Source organism: Odontesthes bonariensis, chromosome 8 (assembly GCF_027942865.1).
Source record: "Odontesthes bonariensis isolate fOdoBon6 chromosome 8, fOdoBon6.hap1, whole genome shotgun sequence".
In the NCBI taxonomy this organism is placed as follows: domain Eukaryota; kingdom Metazoa; phylum Chordata; class Actinopteri; order Atheriniformes; family Atherinopsidae; genus Odontesthes; species Odontesthes bonariensis.
The window spans coordinates 27645115-27651000 of NC_134513.1; the positions used below are offsets into that span (position 1 = coordinate 27645115).

The 5886-nt window shown below is 43.9% G+C and overlaps 1 non-coding gene across 1 annotated transcript; it reads right to left on the bottom strand.

Moving 5' to 3' along the window:
• Positions 1 to 5160: 5160 nt before the first annotated feature.
• trnav-cac (transfer RNA valine (anticodon CAC)) lies at positions 5161 to 5233 on the bottom strand. The gene has a single exon. It is a non-coding gene; the product is annotated as a tRNA-Val (tRNA).
• Positions 5234 to 5886: the final 653 nt, after the last annotated feature.

A 5886-nucleotide genomic window follows, 5' to 3' on the forward strand; every position in this document is an offset into this window, starting at 1 on the left:
TACTCTTACTGTGAAACTTTTTTCCTTCAGTTTTATACACTATTGTATTCTGTTAGGTAGTCCTATGCCATAGTGACAAAACATCTAAACAGTTTGACTTGTAGTGCTCACACAATGCCAAAAGGACAATGCATTTTGGGGCACTGACTATTTGAATGAGAAAGAAACTTCATTTTAACACATGGCTGAACTGTTTAGGGGGAGATATGAGCTTTTGCTGGTGAACCATGGTGTTTTGCTGAACCATTCAGTTTAGTTTAGCAAAAAGTACTAAAGAGTGTTGAAAACTTCCGGTCTGTTTCAAGAAATGAGCCTAGGCAACTGAGAAAGATCTTTGCAATTTGGGTGGCACTGACTCTTTTCATGGGAAAGGAATCAGGTCTGAAGCATGGGTGAACAGTTTTGGGAGAGATATGTGCTTTTGCAGGTTAGCTATGGTGTTGTGCTGAACTATAAGAGTGTTATGCCAAATGATCTTAGAGTTTTGAGAATGTAATTTCTGTTTCAAGAAATGAGCCAAACCAATACAGAAAAACTGTAATACGACGTTTGTTTGAATGGAGGGATATATAAGAAACAATATAACTTGATACTTACTGTAAGATTGTAAGTATCAAGTTATATTCAGAGACAACGGCTCGATAAAAAATCCCTCTTCTGTAACGGCTAACTTTTATAATCCTCTAACCTAACGAAAACAAAATCTTTAATTTGTTTTTTGTTGGTTTTGTTGGAGCAGGGGGAGCGGGAGCGGGAGGGGAGGGAGGTTAACTCCAAGTTAGGGCTTCACCTTGATTGGCCGAGTTCCATTGTGAGCTCGGGCTTTGATAGGCTCGGTTCATTGTGAGTCGGTGCGACATTGGCTAAACCGTTCAATGTGAGAATGGAGAAGTGCGAAGCCTATTGGAGGGGAGATTTAGACTAACGTGAGCGAGGTAGCGCCAACGAGGCTTAAAAATCATAAACGTGCATGTATTGTCAGCCTAGGCTCACTTTCCCACACCCATTCATTGGTCCTGCAGACTTTGCTAAAGGTATGTGATAGCCACTTGCCCAACTTACATTGATTGCATGGCAATCAAATAAGTGGATGGTAGGAAATAAGATCTTCTAACCTATGGGGGGAGAGAACGGCAAAGCCGAAGAAAAATGTGTCCCATGTCAGTCTATGTCAAGAGAAGGAGAGTCTGCAAAGGTGCTTTTGTCACACAGCGTATTCTATTATGTTAGCGTGATGAACTTCCTGTCCTTTGTCATGGGTCTTGGCCAGGGTGCAACTTGCTTTTCTGAAAGAGACATGGTTCGAATCCCCATAACTTGGGTTTGACACAAGGCGACAAAGATCTGTTTGCAATGCTTTTAAAAAAAAGAGATGGTTCGAAACCCCATAACTTGTGTTTGACACCTTCCACACTTTGGAGTGACTGAGCTTCCGAGTGGGCTTTCTGCAGCTCCAACAGAGAACAATCGGAGCCACCTGTGCCCAGCAAGTTTCCAGCTGTAACTGAGGTGAAGTGCTATAAACACCACATCAAAACAACTGCCCTGTGTGAGGGTCGAACTCACGCCCTTCAGATTATGAGACTGACGCGCTGCCTACTGCGCCAAAGCTGGGGAACAATAGTCTGTTGGGGGGGGGATGAGAAAGGAGAGAAGTGGGAAGAAGGGGGAAGTGAAAGATCATAGACCATATCTGTTTTTAAAGAACCAAATATTTATTTGTCAACAACAAAAACAGTGAATTAAACCATTTTTTAACCTAAAAAAACTAAAAACTGTGAACAATCTTAGCATTTACTCCACAAATTTATACATTTTAAAGTTAGATTGTAGTATATAAAAAACATGTAGTATCATCACTAAATAAAATAAATAACCCTCTGTGAAATAAATTAAAAGATTGAGAAGTCTGAAACAGCAGTAACTATATACAATAAAAAAAAGTTTGTAAATGCTAAAAAAGTATAAATGAGTAGACACTTATGTCTTCTTTTTAATTTCTTCCAGCCACTGCTCTTTAGTTAGAGTTTCACCAGAGGGACAGTAAATTTGCCCTCTATATTGGCTGTGTCCTGTTGCAGCAATTCTGAACTGCCCGCATTTTTTGCACGTGTTGTGCAAAACTGCGGGTCAGTTTTCGGGGTGCTCTATTAGTGTAGCCTGCTATGGGAGCCGGAGCAGGGGCCAGAGGAGGAACCAAAACAGGAGCCAGAGCAGGAGCATGTGGAGGAGTGGCAGAGAACGTCCGAAAACTCTGTGTCTGTGGAGTAGTGGGGATAACACGAACCTGTGAGGCCACTGGAGCAATTGTCATTACCTGAGGCCTTTTAGGTGGAGCAGGGAGAAGCTGCTGCTGTCCTGGTGGATTTGTATCATCTGTAAATTTTAGCTTTCTTTTTAATTTGGCCTGTCCCACAGTGTTAGGTGGTAAACTGTAAATATGTGTTGGTTCTGAATGTGTTATGGCATAATGGGGACGTATATTGGCAGGGAGAAGTGGGTCACCAGCTACAGAAAACCGTCTAGGAAGTTTTAGCCCTTGTTGCACCACAGCCGTTTCCTGCCTTTTCATCAATTCAAAATCAAATCAAATTTATTTGTATAGCACATTTCATGTGCAAACAGTTCAAAGTGCTTTACATAAAATAAAAGCATTGCAGCAGGGAATGCAAGAAGCATTACAAAGAATATAAAGAGAAACAAATAAAATCATTTAAATGAATTTAAAAACAAGCAAGAGTCTAGATAAGTTAATTTGTTTTTTTGTTGGTGCCAAACATTATGCCAAACATCTGTACGACACGTCTATGAAGTTACACTGGGACAACGTTTGACAAAGTTCGTCTTGTTGCAAAGGACGAACATTCCACCTTCTCTTCTGTTTTTGCCGCAGCCGCTTAGCTCTGAGATACATATACATTTCTATACCCAGAGTAAATTCATTCCGCATCAGATGTGCCAGCCTCTGCTGACGTGACACCACAGGTGGCATTGTGTATGCTTTCTTCGTATGCTTTTCAGCTTGTTTCCTCAACAGTGACGCTCGCTGGTCTGGAGAGAACTGCAAATGTGACTCATACTCGGCGCAAACTGCGCTTATGAGCTGAAGGAACTGTGAAGGGGCTGGCGCTTTCGATGACGTCATTAATGGTTCTCGAGCCAGAACAGTTGCGCGTTTGCGCCGAGTATGAATCAGCCTTAAGAGCGAGGTCGCGCCGAGTAAGAATCAGCCTTTAGGGCTTCACCTTGATTGGCCGAGCTCCATTGTGAGCTCGGGCGCTGATAAGCTAGTATATCGTCACGGTGATTGGCCGAGCTCCATTGTGAGCTCGGGCGCTGATAAGCTAGTATATCGTCACGGTGATTGGCCGAGCTCCATTGTGAGCTCGGGCGCTGATAAGCTAGTATATAATCACAGTGATTGGCCGAGCTCCATTGTGAGCTTGGGCGCTGATAAGCTAGTATATCGTCACGGTGATTGGCCGAGCTCCATTGTGAGCTCGGGCGCTGATAAGCTAGTATATCATCACGGTGATTGGCCGAGCTCCATTGTGAGCTCGGGCACAGCCCTTTTACAGACAGCCGTTCCACTTCCTATTCACCCCATTATAAAAAATTTGGCTGCAGTTCAGTTGATTTTCTCTGGGGGGGCTGGCGAGCGAGTGCAGAATGACCATTTTCCATAGGGCTGGCGCTAATAACTCAAAAAATGTCCCCGCTAGCGGCTGAAACCTGAAAATAATACTGTGATTTCTGACAGAGGGATGTGGATTTATATTGAAAGTACAATAACCTGGGAGTTATAGCTTTCTGTTTTCTTACAGGTCTGTCATTTGCGAGTCAGTATCCGCTAGCATCTAGCTAACGGAATCTGAAGAACGCACGGCTGATTACGACCGGCTGCTTTACGGCACTCGTCCACTGTGCCAGAGTGCTAACCTGGTGCCGCTAACAACAACAAAAGCTAAACCAGAGGCTAGTCAGAGACTATGTAAAAGGGCTGTGCTGAAATCTGTAACTATTTGAGCTAACACCTCTCTGCTAGCTCAGCGCTAGGACTGACCATGCCGTAAAGTGATGCCACATGCGTGACGTCACTCTGGATGCAATACTGACAATAAATGTGTATTTTAAACAAATCTAGTGAGTCTAAAAAATCAAACCAAGTGCCGTTTGAAAGGATAATTTATCCTGCCTTTAGGAAAATGAAAATAAAAAAATATAAAAAATTCTATCCAAAGCAATGGCTTCATCTAATGTGGATTTCATAGTACCACCATAGAGTTCGGCGTGCTCTGCACTGCTTCGTTGGCGCCCCTAGAGTGCAGTACCACCCGGAAATAGCCGCCAGTTTTCCCTCTCCTCATAATAGAGACTCTCTGATAGAGACTCTCTGGCTCGGGCGCTGATAAGCTAGTATATCGTCACGGTGATTGGCCGAGCTCCATTGTGAGCTCGGGCGTTGATAGGCTCGGTCCATTGTGAGTCGGTGAGACATTGGCTAAACCGTTCAATGTGAGAATGGAGAAGGGCGAAGCCTATTGGAGGGGAGATGCAGACTAACGTGAGCGAGGTAGCGCCAACGAGGCCTGCAAAACAGAAATATGCATGTATTGTCATCCTAGGCCCACTTTCACACACCCATTCATTGGTCCTGCAGACTTTGCTAAAATATGTGATGACATGGCTTGTTGAGCACGTAGCTACTTGTTCAAAAGACCTGTTGTCTGGACTAGAGGTTAAACAATCAACTCACAAGTTTCTTTATCTGGCTTTCATTCTCATTTTGAAAGTTTATGGAAAGTTGCAAAAGAGGTAGTTTCACGTGGGATAAACTTGACTGAATTGTCCCATGTCAGTCCATGTCAAGAGAAGGAGAGTCTGCAAAGGTGCTTTTGTCACACAGCGTATTCTATTATGTCAGCGTGATGAACTTCCTATCCTTTGTCATGGGTCTTGGCCAGGGTGCAACTTGCTTTTCTAAAAGAGAGATGGTTCGAATGCCCATAAGTTGCGTTTGACACTTTCCACACTTTGTAGTGAGTGAGCTACCGAGTGGGCTTTCTGTAGCTCCAACAGAGAATAATCGGAGCCACCTGTGCCCAGCAAGTTTCCAGCTGTAACTGAGGTGAAGTGCTATAAACACCACATCAAAACAACTGCCCCGTGTGAGGGTCGAACTCACGACCTTCAGATTGTGAGACTGACGCGCTGTCTACTGCGCCAACGAGGCCTGCAAAACATAAATATGCATGTATTGTCAACCTAGGCTCACTTTCACACACCCATTCATTGGTCCTGCAGACTTTGCTAAAGGTATGTGATGCCCACTTGCCCAGCTCACATGGATTGCATGGCAATCAAATAAGTGGATGGTGGGAAATAAGATCTTCTAATCTGCAGCCACCTGTGACACCTATGGGGGGCGAGAACGGCAAAACCGAAGAAAAATGCGTCTGACATGACAAGTTTAAGTAGATAATAAAGGAAGCAGAAACTGAAAGACGACAAATATCTGATTGCAAGGCATCTCTAACGCTAGTCGTCCATTGTTCCGTCACGTCAACTTAACTCGCCGGATTGGATGCCTAGTGTCGCCGTGTTGCTACTACAGTGGGCGTGTATACGGAGTTGTAGATAGAACATACGGTAGAACGGCTCCGGGGTAAAGTAAATAACTTGTGATTTTAATCAACCGAAGTTTCGGAGTTTCGGAGGGAAATTAATGTGTATAAATCGTCAGCAATGGAACATTATTTCATATTGCACCATGGATGTGGATCTGCGAGCGAGGAGAGCTGCTATTGTGCTGCTACAGCGACACAGGAGATCTCCTTCTCGCTGCATCACCTGTCCCTGCACCTTTTCTCTGATTTGAAAATGAAA